At 36.1% G+C, this 19,907-nt stretch overlaps 1 long non-coding RNA gene across 1 annotated transcript; it reads left to right on the forward strand.

Moving 5' to 3' along the window:
- The first annotated feature begins 5,358 nt into the window (after positions 1–5,358).
- Positions 5,359–8,862, forward strand: LOC121361985. The gene is made up of 3 exons (XR_005956433.1): positions 5,359–5,446; positions 7,387–7,503; positions 8,784–8,862. It is a non-coding gene; the product is annotated as an uncharacterized LOC121361985 (long non-coding RNA).
- Positions 8,863–19,907: the final 11,045 nt, after the last annotated feature.

Here is a 19,907-nt window from a genome sequence, read left to right on the forward strand (position 1 = left end):
TGCCTATATCTTAACACACACATTTGTAAATGCTGTCAGCAACGAAAATTTAATCCCAGAGCAATGAAACACAAGCTATTATGTGTCCATGGGAATAGATGCTACAGTGCACATTGTGCTGAATTTGCTAGTCTGCAATGTTGCTTCAAAGCTGTGGGGCTGTGCAGATGCACTAGCCTGTGTGTGAACAGTAAACTAGAAGGACACTAACTCAGGCAAGGGCTATCATGCAGTATTTGCTTCTGGATCATGGTCTAGCTCACTTCAAAGTCTCTGCACCACACTCCTTGGATGTGAGAGTCTGTCTAGTGGATCAGATGATTTTGCATCTGAAGTGTAGGCAAGGCCCAAGTTACTTTGGAAATGAAAATTTGCTTTTTATTCCCCAAATCTGTTCATTAGGCATTTCTGAAAACATCAGTTCTTTTTTGCTCTACTGTTTTGGAGCTCTGATTACTAAACTAGAATTAGAAATTAAGGATTGGAAGGGTGCCTTTGAACTAGGTACTTAATTCTTTCCCTGTCTTAATATAGCATTGTATTTTTATTTCCTTTTGGTTTTGTTTAAAAATGTTGTGTATTATGAAGAGACAATTTGATCGCACTGCTAGGAAAAATGATTTTGTTTCTTTTATGGTGGCAACCCTTTGGTCCCCAAGTTGTGTGTGAATACAGGAAACACAATTTTCATTTGATGGAATTCCCTAGTGCCTTGTTGGATTTTTTGTAGGTGATGAGCAGGGAAAAGATTTTGGCCATGATTGACTCCTGTTCCCTGGTTATTTCCAGCACTAGAGAATTTGGTCTTTTCATTCAGTGTCAAACATGCTGCAGGCCTAACTGGTTTTGATATACTGCTTCATCACCCTTTATCTTTTTCCTCTATGTTTTGTCTCCAGGACCTTTACATATGTTAGTTCTATTCACAAACTATTGATGTTTAAGTAATTTTCTTATTTCCTGTTCAAGGCAATTCTTTTTCTGTCAGCTTTCTTTTTTCTTCTTCCCTTTTTTCTGTTTCCGTCCCCACCACTTGCGTGGACAGGAAAATATTCAGGAAGGATAACAGAAAAGGGAGTGTGAACATCCATGTAGTCATTGTTGTTCTTGTTTCAAAACCAAAGCAATTCATGACAAAATCAAGCTCACATGTCTTGTCACCAGATTGACAATGAATGTTTTAATTACCAAGAGGTTCCAGAAGTGGTGGGGGGCGGGAAAGCCAACTTGAAACAATAAACTTTGTTACCTCTTCCTGCTGGATGTGTCTTCATCATACAAAGCTGTCAATTTGACTTTCCCTCTTGAAAATATCCTCATGAAATTACTTGATAACTAGTGGGGAGTTAAGCTGAAGTAGTATTTAACTACAGTTCATGACTCATTTTGCTAGGCAGACTATCACTAGTGAGAAGTGTGGTGTTTCAGCTCCCTGCATTTTTCACTTACTATCCAGGTCTAACTGCAGTTTTGTTTTTATCTTGCATTCAGAATAAAAGCAGGACATAGAAGAAAGTAGCTGTCACGCTGAGTCCAAACATCATCAAACAAAAGGCTTCTTCATATTTAAAGGTTTCTCTCTGATCTTCAGATCAGCCCTTAAAAAAGCATAACAACAATTAATGCCAGGGGGCTTTCTGCATTACTTTTGATAAGGACACTCTAAAGCAAGAAGAGTTATGGTAGGTGGTGTTGGTGTTGTTTCCTTGTTGAAAACAGTCATATTCACATGTCTTCAAAATGAGAGTAAGTGAATGAAGCGACCATAGCTTGTTAAAAAGATACTGGATATTTTAAAGACGCTTCATGATACTAAATCATAGCAGCATAGCAAGAGCACTCTCTGCCTAGGAGAGGTGCTTTTTGCCTGTTGAAGAACTTTCCAAAGGATGAAGGAATCTTATTATATTCTCAGATATTATTTATAAAATATTTGAGTGCAGTATCAAGCACCAATATTCTGTTAGGGACTGGTGGTTACAGTCTGAAATTTTAACAACTATCAGTATGTGGTATAATTTTAATTGCATGTAAAGTATTCTATTTGGTTTTACACTTGAAAAGCCAAGGACTAATTATTTCCATTTGGATATTATACCCATTTTGGTATTATAGTAACAAGATTTGGCTTTTGCCTCAGGTAAAAAAGAGTTTTATTTACATTTTTAGTGCCTGATGCTTTTACTAATTGCAGTATTTGATGTGCAGGAAGGAGGTTCCCATAGTTTCCACTGAAGCTATCTGTGACAGGACTAAGTGTGAACCCATTCCTAGGAGAAATGCCCATGGTCTGTGTTATCAGTTCATTGTGTGTGCTACTGGCAGTGCTAGTGCAGACTCAGCTATGCCACTCCATGTGTTACCAACGTTGGATCAAAATGCATTCCAGGCTGGTTTTGTGCTTTGCATTTACATACTTCTTATAGGAAGAGCTTGGCAGTGAGCTGCACCTTCCCATCATACACTTGAATCTCCCTGTTGACATACTTTTCTTCTTAACAATTTCTTTACCTGATGTAGAATATCTTTAAATGAGGATACAAAGTTAATGTTAGGAACTAAAGTAGCAAGGAACTTGGTTGTTGCAATTCAGAGTAAAATTTGTTGTCATGAGTCCCAAGTTGTATAAAATGCTGATACATGAGGCTTTAATTAGAAGTGTTTTGTTAAAACATACCTAGAAATGTGAACACAATAGTGAAATGTTTACTGTATTGGGTTCAGAGCTGTTTAGAAGTTGACAGAATCTTTAAAAAATAACACAATTTATAGCTTTATGTTAAGGTTACCCGTTCAGGATATTACATGGAGAGTTGATTAAAGCTGCTGTATCTGAGAACTGCCATACATTTAGGATAAACATCAGAAGCCATAGACCCCTAAAATATAAGCTAGGGCTAGACTAGGACAGGAGCTGACCTATGTGAAGAAAGGACTTCCATTGTGCAACAGATGCAAAAACAGAAACTGGGAAATTCATCCTTGTGGAGGAGAAGGACGAGAATACTTGAGTGCCACAGATGAAAGAAAGAGCAGACAGAGCCAGTATGGCAGAGGGAGGATGGGCAGGAAATGAAAACAATATGAAAGGTAGGAGGGAGCCCTTCAGCACTGGCTAGAGAAAAGCAACACACTGCACTGAGCATCTGCTGTTTTCCTACTGTGTTCAGGGGAACAGGACATATATATATTTGAAAATAGCTTTGCATCAAAGAAATATATGTCTCTGTCATCAACTTCTCCATGTAAAAGGGAAAAGAATATTTAAGACACTGAATGTTTGCTACTGCTCTGATCAAAACACACCATTATTTATCTCTCTTTGCCTGTACCAAGGAACATGTGAGGCTGTTGAAGCCACCTGCTGAGTGCCTTATGGAAAATTTTACAAGGTATTTAAGCTCCTGAAGGTGTAGAGGCACCTAATGGAGTTTTTAAAAACAGCCAGGATTCTAATGCTCTTCACAGACAATGACAATTAGCTTCCCAGGTGTTTTAGAGAGATCCTATTAGAGGTCCCCTAGGTCTTTCAGTACTGTGGAAATCTTGTGGCTGGTCTCTAGTGCTGACAGATATATCAGCCTGTTCTCTCTATTGCTTGTTCATTCCAGGTGAGAAGAGAAACAGGCAATGTATTTGTGAAAAAATCAGAGGGCTTTAAGTGGAACCTTAACTACTGAATGGCTTTCTTAGTTTTTGCAGTTCTCTGGGATCTTAACAGTAAAAATCAAAAATCCCATCCACTCAACTCCAAGAGTGTTGTGATACAGGCTACTTGGGAAAGACATAATGATATACTTGTAAACAGTTTCTCAGTGTACTGAAGCCCTACCATCATTAACACAATCAATGTGGCAGAGTTTGTTTGAAATGTTCATTCAACTTTCTTCTTCTTACTTTCCAAAATTTCCTGTTTTGTGCAGAAGCCTCTTTAAGTTACAAGAGTTGTGTTTGGCTTTTTTATTTTCTGTATGCAGCCACGTCTTTGCTATGAATTAAGACAACTTAGAAATGGAAAATATTTATTCTTAGGATAAGTGCACAGTATTATCCCAAGCAGAATCTGTGGAATGTAGTTCTTAAAATTATTCATATGATTTACCCCAGACATCCTGTAGAAGTAAGTAATACTCAGTATTCAAGACAGAGAAAAATACTGCAGTATGGCCATTGAATGAAGGCTCATCATCTTTTCAGGAATTCTTGAGTGGTGGCTTGCTCATGGAAAGATGTAAGTCCCATCACGCTTACTTTTAATTGGAAGAATGCAGAGTATTTTGTTTTTTCCTAAAATATTTTAATTAAGTCTCCTTTCTGCATAGCTGTGACATCTCAGTAGTTCTGAACAGGAAAAATTGTTGAAGTTATTTTCTGTGTTAATTTCAGTGGCTGCTGTTTGCTATTTTGATTATATTGCCAAATTTTGAAGGTCACCCTGTCCTTAGCAGTCCCATCAGAACAAAGTGCTAATGCTGACTTTTTTCCCAGACAATGCAGAGCTTTAACTAGCACATGAGAGGAGTCCATCAAAACTTTATCCTCCACTGAGTATTATTGCACTTGTAAAGATAATATTAATACACATTTCTAATGCTCTATGGATCATTATCTGGCAGTGGACCAATAATTGGGTATAAAACATTAACAACTAAAAAGGAATACTGATTCCTTTGGGCATACAATTGTTGTTCCTTAGAAATTGCTACCAAAACAGGCCTGAGCTGATTCATAGAGAATTAAGTAGATTTGGTTTTGTAATGTTTTCAGGTTTCTGAATAAATTATGGATGCATCTTGACTGTTAGAAGGAGCCACTGACATTATGAAACGGTAATGAACAGATCTGCAAGAGAAAAACAGCCTCAGCTGATCATCCTGTTCAAAACCTATTAAGGGCTGATGAAATGAGAAGGTTTTTTCCTTCCATGTATAGATGTGCAACAAGTCATAAGTTGTGGACTTTAATAATATATTTTCTTCACAAGCAATAACACAGCAATTAGGAAGTGCTCACTGAGGTAGAAATAATGGTAACTGCTGCACAGATTAGCATTGCTAAAGGGAGCTCAGACATACAGTAAAACAACTTATTCCAGGTTCCTGTTGGTGTGTAATTTCTACTTTATTTACTTATCATCTCGGTTAAAGAGGACTCCTGGCAGTAATGAGGCTACATAAATGCACATATAATACTGTAAGATGTTACAAATGATATAAGAGATAAATCTAATGATTACCAATTATAATGACAGTGCAATCACTGGGTAAATTGTACAATTCTGAGAACTCCATGACTGCCAAAAATGCCACTACGCAGTGTATTATTTCTGAGATTTTATTTCTCCATGACTGTTTTGTAGGAGATCTATAACTCAATTGGAAGGGAGCTGCTAAACACAATGGCTCACAAATCTTCATCTAGGGCAGCAATACTTACAAGTACTGTGGTAAGTATGAAGATAGCAATCCTGAAAACTTTGAGGGATTTTCTTGCTGGAAATTCACAGTATTTGTTACCACTGTGGTAAAAAAGATAACATGACTGCCAAAATGAATCTCTTATACTGTAACTGCCTTAAAAATAAGCATGCAAAAATTGCCACATACTGCAAGTTCTGTCAAAGACGGTAAGTTCAAGTCCATCAGTGCTAACTCAGGGAAATGGATATTCATATCTCTGAACCCCAGCAGAATTTTAATCTTTAAAATCTGCAAGGTCTCTGATGCCTCAGATGTAGAGCATTAAAAAAATTGTCAAACAGAGTTTAGTCATAGATTAAGCATAGAACATTGAGAATATGTGCTTACAGTAAAACATTTGTAAAATAGCAAATGTTAATTAAAATAAATTATGATTAAAAAGTACTTCAGATGTGTCAATTCTTTTTTCTTTTTATGCTGGATGATAGTGCCTGAATCCTACCCTCTCTTCCTGTGAATGCATTTATAGGATTATAGGCAACATAGGAAGTCTGTTACTGAGTGCTATGGAGATATTAGAGACATTCTGTGCCGAGTAAGTTATGGTATTTGTGTAAGTGGAACACATGAAAGAGAGCCAAAACTAAGATCTAATAAACAAGTGACTAAAGCTGTTAAATGTTCTCTGTAACAGCTGAGCACTTCATATTTAAAATCTAAGTGCTTACTAATTTAAGAAACTAAATATGAATTTACTAACTGTAACCATGTTGTATTGTGAAATATTGGCCTTAAAGAAGGCACAGTGATTTGTGGTGGTGGTTGTTATTATTTCTGTTGTTATTATTTAAGAGACACCAAAGAGGACACTAATTGGAAGATGGTAGTAAGGTGTAAACTAGAAGTGAGTGTAGATTCCATGGAGTTTTTTGAGTAAACCCTTGAAATGAGTGGCAGAGAGGGTGGATGTGATGTGTTCAAGCTTTCTGCTTTATGTAATAACTGTGCAGTGCTTGAAACCAGAGCGGGAATGGAAGGGTGCCAGCAGGGTAGCAGTCTTCTAGTCTATGAGAGGATATGAATGGGGAAGATTAGACATTTGACTTTTATGATTGGTAGTTTACGCACTTGATGGAAAAGGAAAGGAATGGAAGCTATGAGAAATGATAGCAACTAGCCTCTTGGAGCTAAAGAAGGAGATAAATGTACTCTTTTTATTAAGGGAAAGTGTTCACATCTCCTTATTTGTCTCTCCTTATCCAGTTCTGGAAGGTCTAGACTGGGTTCTAGCTTTTTTCCTTCTCTGTGAATACTTTTGCAATGAAGGACACAAAAGTAACATCTTTCTTGCAGATCTCTTGCTATAACTCTAGTCTCTTAAAAGAGAAATTTCTGGAAAATGAAGGCAGCAAGGTTCACAAGAACAATTGTTAAATAATAAGCAATTGAGTAAAATGTCTGAATTTTGTCGGATAAAGGTGTCTATATTCAATTACTGAATTAAGAAATTAATATATATATTGTTAAAGGGTACAACCCAAAGTGAGTGAACTGTTTTAGGTGCTGTATTTGCTTGTTTGGCAGAAATGGCACACTCCTGCTTTCATTTTACCAATCCCAGTACTTTGAAACTCACTTCAAACTGGTCAAAAATCATCAAGGGAAACACAGACAGGTTATATAGCTGCATCAGCCTGTTTTCCTTGGGAGCCTCTATTTCTATTTGCATGACACAGACGTGCATACATTTTTTACTGAAATGCCCATTTCAAAGGTTCTTTCCATGGCCCAGGATTTAATTACTGCTGTAAAAAATGCAGGAACCCCATCTAACCAGTCACTTTTGTAGTATCTTAAGTGTCTCTATAAGTTTATATCAATGTCAAGAACAGTGAGCCAATTTTTATATGACAGACAGAAACTCTTCTAGCAACTCTTGGTGATTGAAAATGTCTTAAACTAATAGGCATGGAAGACTCCCTCGTTGCTTCCCTGCAGTGACAGTCATGTGATTGCCAGTTTCTGTCTGAAGCAAAGAAGATGCTGCCCTCACTTCCACACCAAGTTTTGTCTGGTTTGTGAGGTATAAACTGATTCCCCTTCATGTGTATATATCTGGTGGTGTGGAACTATACTATCAAGAAATGTATGTTTTCAATAAGGTGTGACAACTTATCAGTACTTTAAGCTATAGATTACACCGGTGTACTGTGCCTGACTCCATCTCCCTGTGCTAAATCATGTCAGAATCTGAAATTCACTGTTCCATAAAATAGAATAGAGGAAGCCAAAATATATGGGCACACAGGTATGTGCATCTATATAACAAAAATTTATAAGTAATTTGGAGACTGTTAACAATCTCATCCAAATCCCCTGGGAATAAGTCTTTTTGTCTGGTTAGAGTTCCAAGGGAAATGGCAGGAACCCAGTCACTTGTGCCATTTACAGCCAGACCAGACAAAGCACCTCCCCATTTTAGAGCAGGAGGTGCTCCTGCTCTAGCAATATTATTAATGACCATTAAGACTTCTGCATCTATAAGATAAATTTTGCTCAACACAGATATGCCTCAGTTTGTAAGATCACTATTCACTTTCTAATGTCCCTTATTATTTTTTGAATCAATGCCATAAGATGCTAGAGGCAATAAATGCATTAGGATAAGTAGTCCTTTTTTAAAAGTTTAGGAATTAGAAATAACTCACATTGTATAAATCATATGGCATAATTATTGCATTTAAATGTTACATTACACTTATGTTTACATTAATTCTTAATAGATCTGATTTTTTTCCTTCTGAAAACATAATTGGAAACTGTATTTTCCCTCTTATTCTAATTAAAATATTTTAATAAATGTTTATTTAGATACTATGTCATGGAAGGTTGCAGCCTTGGCTGCCTAATGTAATGTAAAAATCAATTAGATACAGAAAAATATCTGAGTTTAATTTACAAAGACTAGATATCTGCCTGATCACTGCTGTGTAGCAATATCCATAACATTTTATATGTTAAAATAGTAATGATTAGTATTAATCTTGGACATGCTGAAGTATTTACCTATTCATATATTCAAAGGTAATTTGTTTCTTTGACTACAGCTTTTGAGTTGCCATATTGTATAATTTCTTTACCAAAATGTCTTCTACAGTGGTTTGAAAGCAATTTCTAACATGCATCATATACTCGAGGTTTATTTGTCTCATGCAGAGATCAGCATGCAAACATTGCTGCATATGTAATTCTTGGAACTAATTGCATGCATGTAAAACAGTGCAAAGATTTTAACATTGTACAGCAATTAATATCTCTGCTAGTGTAAGTATGTTTCCTTCTCCCCATCCTCTCTTCCTCCAGGCCCCCCCAACCATAAATCATTTCCAACCTGTCAGAATGGATCTGTGCTGGCAAGGAAACAAGGGTAATGTTTCAATTTTCTCCATCTGGTAAGATATTTTCTGTTAGTTTTTCTCCTTCTCTGTACTCATTGAATTTGCATGAAGAACTATGTATTGTAGACTAATAAGATTTCCTGAAATAGAGTGGAGAAAGCATGACCCGTCTCCCACTAGATCCGAGGTTGTGTGAGATAGAGTAAATTGTCATGTTAATGTTACTGAGAAGCTGAGGGCCAGACTGGCTTCCTGCACCTCTGGTACAAAGGGAGGGATGCTGGCATGCTGGGAGAGGGACTGGGATTGTGACTGCAGGCCTGTGAGTCACTGTATTCTAAGCACATCATTCCATTTTTCTCAGTTTACAAAATCAATTAAAAATTCCTTCTAAGAAAGTGTTTCTCTGTTTTCCTAAATATCAGTCATTCCAGTCTTTAGCATCTATACTCCTTTTGAGGATTAAATTGCAAGCTTGATGGGTTACATAAACTTCATTTATTTTAGGTATATTGTTAATTACTTAAAAAAAATCATTTTATATGGAAAAATCAATATCCTCTCAGAGTACCCGATCCTATGTTGATAGACTTTGTGAACAGTTCTCTGTATTGCTGGGGGATTCTCCATTACATACTGGCTCACAGATCAGGTACAATTTTGTCATAACCATTAAAAATAAAAACTAATTTTTACTTGCACAGAGAGAAAATTTTGGGTATTTTTGAAGGACCACATCCTGTACTTGTAGGATCCATAGACAAAAATAAATACCTGAAGGCATAAAATTGTAAATGCTTTTTGAATAGTTCAAGGTCCAGACCTTGAACCATAGCAATCCTTGGGAGAGTGGTACAGCAAGGCATGGGTAGCAAAGGTGGACTTGGCAATGAAGCTGTGATTAGTGCTACTACACCAACTCCAGGCAAAACCGCTTTCCTAGCAATCTGATTCATGTCCAAAGTGGAAGAATTCCTCCCTCTTCTTGCCCTTGTTCTGTACTGTGTAGCACACAGCATTTATCTGAGGAATTAGCCAATTTGCTGCACTTCTCAATCCAAGTATTCAATATTGAGTTGAAATTAAGAAACTATATTAAAATTATTTTGTGATTAAACACCCCACTTATCTTTCATTTATTTTTAGTTTACCTTTGGTTGTTTTATCTGTCTTGGGTATATTCAGTTAATATTTTCAAGTTTTACTTCATGTTTGAGAAATCTAGACACTTGTTTTCATGGAAGCTCAGATTCACATTTATTCATATGATTTCAACAGCTAGGACATTAAGAAAAATAGCAAATATCACAAGATTCATAGGAAAATAATGAGAGTTGGCAACACTATCAATTTCCTCTGAGCATACTTCCATTATAGTTAGGGCATTGGACATACTTACTTGTTATTGCAAGGCTTCCTCTATGTGGAAAGAGCAGAGAGCCTTGATCTGAAAGAGAATAAAACCCAAGCAGAAGCAGATGTAAATTCTCTGTGAAAGAGCAGAGAGACAGTGTGCATGTGCATGCATGCCTCTGTCTCCACGAATACTCAGCACTGAGCACTGAGAACAAAATGCTGTTTGACTTAACAAGTAGGGAGAGTACTCAAATGTAGAGGCACAAAAACGTCCATGCAATTTCACAGCTAAATACACTACAATTATAATCTAATGCAATAACAATTTTAAGGGTCATTTCATAGTAAGAGATAAGATATCTTCTGAGTAGTAGAAAGCTCCCACCCAGCCATCATCTAAACAATAGTTGCAGTTCCCCGGGAGGGGAAACATTTGGACAAAATTGCTGATGCAGAGACAAAATACCTTTTCAAGTGTTTTCTTGATGTACCTGAAGTTCTCAGAAGAACTCGAATATCCCCATACATACCTGGGGACTCAAATTTAACATCCCTATCAAAAGAAAGTTAACCCTTCCTTATCTGTGGGTTTGATTTCTAAATATTTTCTTTTTTTAAGGTTAGTTATTGCTGTTGGGTTTTGTTTAGTCTTTTAGCTGCTCCACGTGTCTGGAAGAAAACTATATGTGTCCCGAGACATAGAGTTGTAGAATTATTGATAAATAAAGGCTAAATTTACTTTTTAATTAAGTCTAGGTATATGAAAAATAGTGCTCTATGCTTGAAACATAAAGACTTTGGGTAAGATCCTACTAAAGACAAAAGTAACAGGAACGTTCCTTTTATCCTGTAACTTCAGTCTCAGCTTTTTTCCTTTTTATGTGTTCCCAAAGTCTGTCTAAGTCTTATTTGTGATGATGTTCATTTCAGCACCTTGTTTTGCTCTGTGGTCCAGCAGTGACTGGGAGCACTTCAGAGACAGCACACTTTCAGGTGTCACATTACAGCATCTCCTCTGGCTGATAAAAGAGAAGTATTAACAAGCTCCAAAAAAGCCTCATATCCAGTACTTTCACCGCTGCAATGCTATTCATTAACATGTTAGTAAGCATCAATAGATGCCTCCAAAAGAGACCAAAAGCAGCCAAAATAGAGCTGCTTCTTCCAAGCGTGAGCAGTGGTATAGAAATACTAGATTTGAAAGGAGAGCTCCATTCTGTTTCATGGGTCTTTCAAAACAACAATATAAGTCATCGTTATTAAATCAAAAAGACACCCTCTGTGCCTGCCAGCCTTTATGTCTGCCAATCAGATTTCTGGAGTGCTGTGCTTTCTCTAATAAAGCTAAAATGTGTTAGAAAGGCTTGAGGAAGGCAGAAAGAAGGAGAAAAAAATTATTGAACTGATCAAAATATTAGCCAGGAATTGTTAAAAAATGTTTGGGAAGCATTTCACCAAATTTTCAAAATGATATGTTCCAAGTTCTGCTGGGCTATAGCTCTCATTTTCTGTTTATCCAAAGTACATATATATATATATATTTTAATTCAATATTCCATCTTCCACACAGAATGTTCACTGACTTCTCACAAGGAAAAATAAAATAGAAAGAGAGGAGTTGAGAAAAATTATGTAAAACAATGTGTGTGCATGTCAGTAAAAGGGGAAATGTGATGAAAATCAAGTCTGTTTAAAACATTAAGGAATCATAAGCAAGTCATTGCATTATTTTTAAAAAAGTGTCTTCCAGAGTAATAGAAAGCACAAGTTTGCTTATCAGGAGTGTAACTACTTGCATTTCTAAATGCATGATGACAGTGAAAGTAACTGAGATTTACAGGGCAGCTGTATATGTGTAGTGCAATAGATATTGCTGTTTGCTCAGGTAAAGCATTGAAATAGCCAGCCACCTGAGGTGCTGGTTCATCTGTGGTGCTTGTAATGTAGGTAAGTCCTAACACTGTTCATTTCAGATGGGGTTTTGTTAGATGTTTCACACCATAGAAGCCAATAAGACTGAAACACATTAGCTTGATCATATCACAAAAATCACAGAATTTTCTGAGCTGGAAGGGACCCAGAAGGATCATCAAGTCTAACTCTGTCTAACTTATACAGGGATCAAACCTTGGCATTATTAGCGCCGTGTTCTAACCAGCTGAGCTAATCTCAGTTGTATACTGGGTTTGGACTTAGTAGTGTTTGACTGATGCATTTATGAAGGCAAGATCCCAAATTCTTGCTTTTTTTAGAAAGTTATTTAGATTTCAAGATTGCAATTGAGGTAAGTACTTACTAAATGTTATCATTCCTAGCCAGTTTTATTCTTCATCTACTGTGCAATGAGATTAAATTCCCAGGCAGATGTACAAACCCAAACCCGAAACACTGGCATGCCTGGGAGGGAGTGATGGCTGAATGTTACAGTCAGGACTATTCAAAGTACATTGGTTTCTGAATGCTGCACAAATGCAGAAGTACAGCTGACAAGTTCAGGGTCAAATTATGCTCTCAGCTGTTCTGTCACTGCCAAAAGGGGAAGTTGCTTTTACCTTCCCAGGCTTCCTTCAAATTCTGACGTCCTGTCCCCTCCTGCCACGGGTAAAACTTGCTAAGTGTGATTCTGTGGGTGGATCATTTCCTCTCCACTTTGTTTGCTGGGTCAGTTTTCCCCTGTTTCACCTCACTGAAAGAGCCCAGGTGGAGGAAAGAGCCTAGGAGGACCCAGAGTCAGGAGTGTGTGGTGAGGAGCGCACAGTTGTGAGCAGATGGCAGAGTTGAGCTTTTCCTTTTCCAACAGCAGTAACCAGTGGGATCAGCTCATTGTCTTGTATGTAGCTTCACCCAAAGCAGCAGATTCACTTTTGACAATGTTCAGTTGTCGTGGCTTTGTTTTAACATGCTCATAACTGATGCAGATATAATTACTTTTCCCAACAGAGATTAGCACATTGGAGATTGATGGATGATCTAATGAAGGGGGATAGTAAAGTAACTTTGTGTTATCTGTGATCATGAATGAGAATGCTCTTTTTTTTTTTTTTTTTCCACAGGAATTTTTTTGAGCAAGCTGATTTGTGAAAGCTTTTAATTGTTTTTCACTTTTATGAGTGATAATGATCAACCAAATAACAACCTGCTCAAAAAGAGATGCTTTATTAAAAAACACCTGAAAGCTAGTGCCTAAAGTAAATGGTAAATTTCATTTTGAGAAAATGCCATATCTGGGCCACTAGAACTTGGTCTCATGCACTGTTATCTAGATAATTCACTGGACAAATTCCTCATTTAACATATTTCAGCTTGAAGTACTCAGTACTCAGACTGGACCGTGGACCTCTCTAAATTGTTTTCTAATACAAAAGCCAATGGAAGGAATTCTATTAAAGGAACAGTTATAAGAAAATACCAGAAAACCACAATAGATCTAATTATACTCTGAAACAGCAGGTTTTTTATAGTTTTGTTTTGTGCCTTAAACTTTGTTATCACATCTTGGAATTATGTTCAGAATATTTTAAATTTAATTTATTCAGTCAAAAATCAAGACTGTTGTTTATTGGGTGGATCATGTTCATATGTTCATATTTGCTGAAGAATTAATTAGCACTGAGGTCTAATTATTGTTTTTTATCCATGCAGTGAGATGTTTCATACATTGCCTTCTGACCACTGCCCAGCTGCAAATCATGTCCCCTTTTGTAGGATTGGTCTATGGCACAGAAACTCAGGAGGGATAAAGCAGAATTTAGAATTCTCCCCAGCAGAGTTACAGTTTTGGGGTGCAGAACAGCTTGTATAATTAAACACCCAACATGTATTAGCTGCACTTCTGGCTTGTCCAGGAGAGAAGAGCAGGAGCAAATTTCTTTAGCACTTTTTCCAGCTTTAATCAGAGGTTCATTGACTGTGCTGCTGGGCTTGGGGAAAGAGGCCAGGAACATGCTTCATCCTGCTACACCAGCATGGGTCTTTTCTATGTTGTAGCCATGTAAACAAAAATGTTTTAGTTCTTCCAAAATTATGGACTTTTTATTGAAGAAATATGAGATTATAAATTCAGCTGCTGACTCTTAGTTGATATAATGTTTGAAATAGTCCTGTCCATAATAAGGACATTTGTTTTGTCTTCATTAAGCTGACTGCCATTTTTCATCCCAGCATAATGTAAAGTCTGCTATGTATGGGATTTCTGTAAACAAAACAGTGCTTACTTTTAAGAACTCTCAATAAACAACTATCAAACTACTTAACAAGATGTTTTAAACTTCAGAAAAGTTTGACTTTTACATTTCCCAGATGCTTTCGTTGATTGTTGCTCTTAGAGTTTGGCTTTAATATCTCTGTTGAGGTTTTGGCCATTTTGATAATTCATGTTTTTGGCATTGAAGGTGACATTTGGATAGTAGTAGTTTATTATTTTTTGTAACTTCTTGTTGTATGCACATAGACATAATTTTGTTATGCTGTATATAGGACTGGTCATATTCCCTTATTTTTTTTGCTGTGCAAATTCAGGATCCTGCCTGAATTTCCTTCCTAGTCTTCCATTTTTATTTCACAGACAAAGCTCTCATAATCAGTGAAAACTGATTGACCCAGGGGCCTAAAACCTCTTCTTTTTTCCTATAAAAAGGTACCAGAAGAATGCAGTACAGTTAATGTGGTGATTTGTCTTTGCAATTCATTTCATACCTTATCTGTGGCAGAGGTGTTGTGCGTGGGTTAATGTAGTACGTTTAAACATCAGCAGATGGGGCCCTTGTTTCCTTTGAAGAATAGTTTGTCTTTGAATTTTATTTTTTAATGTCTGTGGCAAGAATGATTTTTTCTTGTTACAACACATTAAATAAATGTAGTCTTTGTAGCAGATAGGGATCTAAATGCAGATGAGAATGCCGTAACTTTAGTTGAAAGAGAATGTTTCCAAATCTAACTGGAGATCTAATTTTCATGGTTGGTCTTTATTTCTGTAACTGACTGAACAAAAACCTCTGCTTTGAATATCTCAGAATTTTCTAGGGTTTGGAAACCAGCTGTTTTGCCTTGTGGTTGAATCTGTCTTTTAACTGTATTTCATAAACCTTTCTAAAGGTAAAAGAATAAAAGAAATTCTATGTCTTCTCTAGAACAGGCAGCACTTTTCAAAGTTATTTACAAAATGCAGTTTCCCTTCTCCTAAGGTGAAATAACATAAAGGTTGCATAAAAGTGAAGAAAAAGGCATTGTAAAGCAAAGCAGAAATCACTGTATATATAATCACTGAGAATAATGCTTTCTTTTAACCAAGGGAAAGGCATAGGCACATGCAGCTAAGGGCAGCATATGTCTTAACTCAATTTCCTTCCTTTTGAAAGACTAGAATTATAAGTGGAATGGCTTCAATATTTGAATATGGTCATTTTGTTTCTAAGCTTGGTTGTCCCCTTAATGATTCTGTTAGACTTAAAATACATGCATTTTATTTATAAGTAAAAAATGATAAGGAAGGCAAAGCAATATACTCTGATGCCTTAACCAATCTTATGAATGTGTTACAAATTTATACTTGTATTTTGTAAATGGGTGTCTCATAGTTTGGAATTACTTTTTCTGAGTTGTTAATCTTTCTGATCTAAATAAGAATCTTATTTGAATGTGGCTATATAGTGGGATTTTAACATAATGTATCATAGAGGGCAAATCTTTCATATTATTAACTTGAAACACCAAAATTGCTCCTTCTGTGTTATTGTAATCTGTCATTTAAAGTGACTGCTACTTGCTTATGCCAGCTTCTTCATGTGGTTCATGTGTGGGCTAATTAAAGACTGCAGATTTGGGGTTTTGGGGGAAAAAAAGCAGAATAACTAATACATTAAAAAAAATCCTTAAGTCAAGAAAAGAAGCCCTGTCTGAAAGAGAAGCACACAGTTTGCATTTATTGGATATTGTACCACTACCCAAGGGTTGATACTAAGAGTTAAAGTACTGTGATTTTAAAATTGAAAATTGCATAACATGCAACCAGGTATTAAGTTAAAAACATCAATTTGGTATATAATTTATTGTTGCTTATACATAAAAGATTACATTTGTGCAGCCGTGATTTACACTTTTTCTTTACTTTTACATATGAGCTCTGTTATTAACATTAATCACATTTTTCATGTCTAATGGTGCAGACCATGCAAGGCCTGTCAGAAATTATTAATATTTTGAGTCTGGTTTTTTTACTCAGTTTTTGATGGAAGTTTTATTTGTTTTCCAGAATTTAATAGGGAGAAACTTCAGAAACATTTTACTGGTTGCTCATTTAGCTGATTTGGGTGCATACCTCATAAACAGTATGTCCTATTAAAAGGTCACCTAAGCATACCATTCTGCTTGAATTAAAATTATTTTATCTGCATGATAAGGTATAATCTGAGCATCTCAATGCTTCCCTGAATTTTGTTACTGATTTACTCTTATATTCCCTGATATATTTTTCTGGTCTGGACCAATTTGTTGTGTTCTTGATACAGACAAAATATAGGGAGAAAAAATCTGATCAAATCATTGGGGTTGTACTGGATTTTTACTGGTGAAATTCCCATAAATATTTTTTCCCTGGAGATACTGTGTATGGCAGTGCTTTAATTTGAGGGAAAAATTGACTTGCACCTGACATTGACTCTATTGTCATTCTCTTCCAAAATGGCAGTGCATTATTTTCCAGGGAAGTAAGAAATGACAATTTCATTTTGGCCACAAAACTCTCAGGAAAATAATTTCCTATACTTTACATTTTTTTCTCTGTACACATAAAAATGTATGATTTTAAGGTGTGCATACAGTATCTAAGGACAGAAAACATTTAGGTTAACTATGAATTGTTTCTTATATAATGAATTTGCTAAATAAAGAGAGACTTAGATCCAAGCATATAGTACAGTTTTCTTATTTAAATTATTATTTTAATGGCTTATTGATCATTTTACTTAGCACACACTAATTTTTTTGCATCTCTTTTACCCATGCAGATGATCAAATGGAATTTCACTTCCTCTTGCTCAAGGGGGATAGTAAAGAGGTTTAAACCTTTGAGCTGGAGGAAGGGAGGGAAAGTTAACTGAAAGGGAGGTTACTTTCTTTAGAAGTAGGGAGTTCTGCTGTAGTTGGGAACTGAGATAGTACAGCTGTTGAAAGCAGCTCACATCTTTGGTCATGACTTCAGTGTCATTTGAAACTGTTTCGAACATTGTTAAATATAAAAAAGGAAGGAAGGAAAGGAAGGGGCTTTGAAGAGCCAGCTCCTTTTGGAAACAAATGTATTTACGGTAGCTTTATCTAGGAATTTCTACACATTTAGGTAATAATCATTACTAAGCATCTGTAAGGCTATTTAGCTAATAGTACCTAGTGAATTTTCCAAATCTAGCGCTTATCTTGCAGCTTGGTGGTCTCTTTTGTTTTTTGGTTTTTTTTTTTTTTCTTTTATAAATGTATTAAAAATGTGAATTAAAACATGAATTATAGAGATTAATCCTGAGGCTTTCTCTGTAACTCTTTTCAGGAAAACTTCTTGGATGAATTTTTCTAAGGGACAGTTGGATTCTGTCTTGTAAGGACTGCACAGAATACACTGTATAAAACCAACACATGGAGGTTTGGGTCTTTTATTGGATGAGCAAGTCTGGGTGTGGTGGAGGTGTTCCCATGTGCTGCTTCTCTTGCTGAAGCTTGTAAAAACCCTTCCCTCAAAACGTAACAGGTAATGGCTGTTTGAAAGTGTGAGGTAAATTTTGGAGCAAATGGGGACGTTCTATTCATGGAATTTTTGAGGCTGGAGCTCTATGAGCAGGATGGAAGCTTTAGGTAAGAAAGGCTTTTGTGGGATTTCCTAAAGGAGAGCAAAATATACTGGTGGTGTCACATACTCTCAAACTCTGTGGGTCAAAAAGGGAGCCTCCTCCAGAAAAGCATTCACATCTCTCTCCATTTCTGCACCATTAATGGGGGATTGTCAGCCATATTCAGAGTATTCTTTTTATTCCCTGCAAAACTGGTTTATCTTAAAATTGTATAAAAGGGATGAATATAAAAAAAATACGAGGTTTTCTGTGCCTTTTTGGGTATATCAGCAGAGCTGGTTTTACTTAGCGCTCCGCCTTACTGAGTTGGGAATCTTCCTTAGATCAGGAGTTCTAGCAAAGCTGGTGCCAGAGATGACATTCTTGTTGCATGTCAGTGGATCTACAAAATGTAGCAGTCTTGAATTCCAGGAGCTCCACACCCTGCTCTTACAGCTGGAGTTTAGGAAGTACTTAGCTGTGTTCCTGAGGAGCTTGTGTGATTCTCAGGACAGGCTGTTGAAAACTACAGAAGGCTTGACATTAATTCTGATTTCAGATTGTCTGACTTAAAACTTCGTGTTTTAAAACTTTCTATGCAGCATAGTTTCTAGCTTGATTTTCAACACAGTGTTCTAAATGAGTAATGTTTGATATTTTGCAATATTTTAAATTAATAGATAACCATTTACAACATTAACACTATCTTAATGAAGATTTTTGCTTGGAATTATAAACAGCTGCTGGAAGTACACTTCATCTATCATTTATAATCTGTTATTAAATTTGCACCTGGCAATGCAGCTATAGTTGAAAGTCTGTTAATTATGAGACCTGCATTGGGAGGCTTATAGGCCTTTCGTTTCCAATCTCATCAGGCTGGAAATTTGTATATAATCTTTTCACTGGGGTGGATGTTTTTCTTCTTGGGTGGGTCAACATTTAACTTCTTCCCTTCTCAATAAATAGATAAATAGTCAAGAATTACTAGAAGATGCCAAGTAAGAGAAGCATAGGTGGTTTGGGGTTTTGTTTTGCCTTTTTATGCCCGTTTCTGAAGCTGTCCTTGCCTTGAATGGAAAAACAAATAACAGAAGAGAGATGAAAAATACTTCATAATAAATGATTTAACATGTATAACTTTTTTTCATTTTCGAATTGTCTATGAGCTGCTTTGATTTTCTCAAATGAATTTGCTATTCAAAATTATTCACCAAATACTTTATCTGAATAATTTTTGGTCTGGAGATGTTGGCAAGCAGATTGTTGCATTTATTTGAATTTCTAATTTCAGATATCACACTGTATATGTTGATTAGATATACTAACATTTATGTTCTCTCTTTGAAAGAGAAGCTACTAGAACTCTTAAAATGAAATTTCCAACTAGTGTTTGCAAGTTCAGAATTATTAGTGAGTACATAGTCACTGAATGGGCTGTTGATTGCTCCTTTTGAGTGTAAACTTGCTTGACAAAATCTGTCTGATGCCTCTCTCAGAAACATTTCTCACAGAAAATCACAACAAATTCACCAAAATATATTTGAAAAAAATGGCATATTTAAAAAAAAAAGTGTTACCTTGATCTTATTTTATTAATGTTTTTTGTTTTGAAGATCTGATAGTTGGTATAGGTTGACTTTCTCAGGGAGCTGCCGTAGTCAGGGAAGATCAGGCTGGAGGCTGGTAAGAGGATTGGAAGAATTTACAGGAGCTGAGTGAATAGAACTTGAAAGGGAAATCAAAATATTTCATAGTAACAGAATAAATAAACAAACTGGTCAATTTAGGGGCCACATTAAACTGTCCAGTATTGCATTATTTTAGACTGACAAATATAATAAAAAGTATAGGAAGGATGGATGGGCAGAGAGAAAGGATTCAATGTATTGCTTTTGTGTAGCAGTTTTATAAAAACT

Source organism: Pyrgilauda ruficollis, unplaced genomic scaffold (genome assembly GCF_017590135.1).
Source record: "Pyrgilauda ruficollis isolate IOZ18807 unplaced genomic scaffold, ASM1759013v1 scaffold6, whole genome shotgun sequence".
In the NCBI taxonomy this organism is placed as follows: Eukaryota; Metazoa; Chordata; class Aves; order Passeriformes; family Passeridae; genus Pyrgilauda; species Pyrgilauda ruficollis.